Below are 1,737 nucleotides of genomic sequence, written 5' to 3'. Positions count from 1 at the left end.
ACAGCATAACCATGGTTCATTTAACAATTACCACAGTATTGTGGTTTAACTTGTGGTAACAATATAAATCAACAGCATTTTGATAATGGAGACTTCATAAATGTTTAAAATTGTGTTCAAATTCTGCTAAATATTCTGGCACCCTTTTCGCCTCTAGTTACATCGTCCATACAAACACTGTAACTTTGCCCCAAAATTAGGCATGTGTGCATACCTTCAAACTAGCATGGTAAATCCGTCACTTATGGTAAATTAACTGGTGCTGCTAACCGGTAGCTGATCTGCTTAGGTAGCACACGATAAACCCGTGTAACGCCCTCTGTTGGTACAAATGATGCATGTACGTTTGCTCAGGTAACTAGCAGGGGTATGTAGGCAGGTTGGGCTTTGCATTGTCTTTTTAAAGTGGGTTCATTCATTGGCACATAAAATGGGCACATGACACCAAAATCTGACTTCCATCTGGACGCCATATTTTACAATGAGTAGGCTATTTGAACGTTTACAGCTCCCCTTGGAATTTAAATAATAAATATTTCCTAATTTTCCCTTAAATCGTACTTAAGTTGTTTGTCTTTACTGTACTCGTTGCAGTAGCTTCTCGTCGAGCTCACCGGGGTTAGTTTGCTCCATATGTTTACTTCTCTCGGGTGTTTCTTCTCCCCTCCACTATTTTGCAGCCTCTGATTCCAGGAGCTTCAAAGAGGAACAAAATAAACACAAACGCAAACTTCCCTCTTCACATTACTGCATCACAACAAGAAGCGGCGAGGGTTTGTGACAGAATCTTCTCTGTCTTTATCGCAGGAGATATCAAACAGTCAGACTAGTTCTGAGGCAGCAGTTAGTTAGGCTGATGCCGCTCCAGACAGCTGTCATAGAAACAGATGTCTGTTCGGTTACAAGCTGCAGCTTTGCTCCTGTGGTAACGGCTTGCCGGTGCCTTTGATTGTGACTCGCTGTGCCTGCTCCGAATGTGGCTTCCATTGAAGTCCCTGCACAAAGAGGCCTCATCGTGTGATTGTTGGATTCATTAGTGGAAATTCCCCTACACTTCCTTCCAGATTTGAGGGCCCGAGTCAGCTGTGACATGATTTTTGAAGAGAGCACAGACCAGATGTGCTGTAATGATGGGGTGTTTTTTTTTTTTTTTTTTTTTTTGGTGTGCCTCCTTCCCTTAATCTCCAACAAATTATCACCGAGTCTGATTATCAAACGGCTTTCAGATGATATTTAAACGTCACCAGTTGGAACAGCTTACTTCCATAAATATTAAAAAACAAGCCAATCTACATTCCTCGAGACAGTTAACAGCTTCATATCCCCAAAATACTTCCAAGGACTTACTTGAAGCTTTGAAAGGTTACAAGCACTAAATCCTCATTGTTTTCACCAGACAAGGACAAACGGAGTCTTCTGACCTATAACTGTTGTTCGTACATTCTGCTCTGAAGGTCTTGGATCTCAGCGGGAATTCAGAGGAGCCGAGTCCTGCAAGCGAAGGTCAGGACAGACTGTGCTGAAGCCCTGATGTTGATATTCTCACCTCGGTTTATTGCATGAAAGAGAAGAAGCCTTCATTCCTTCTCAGCCTGCTGTGCAGGTTATCTGTATTTAAGACAACACTCAAGACTTTGTCTAGACACCGGCTTAAAGCAGAGACTTGAACAGGACTGCTATATAAATCTTGGGGAAAATAACAACAGAAAGACAATATATGAAATTCTGAACATGCAC

The sequence above is a fragment of the Danio rerio genome, chromosome 20 (assembly GCF_049306965.1).
Source record: "Danio rerio strain Tuebingen ecotype United States chromosome 20, GRCz12tu, whole genome shotgun sequence".
NCBI lineage: Eukaryota > Metazoa > Chordata > Actinopteri > Cypriniformes > Danionidae > Danio > Danio rerio.
This window is presented reverse-complemented; position numbering follows the sequence as displayed.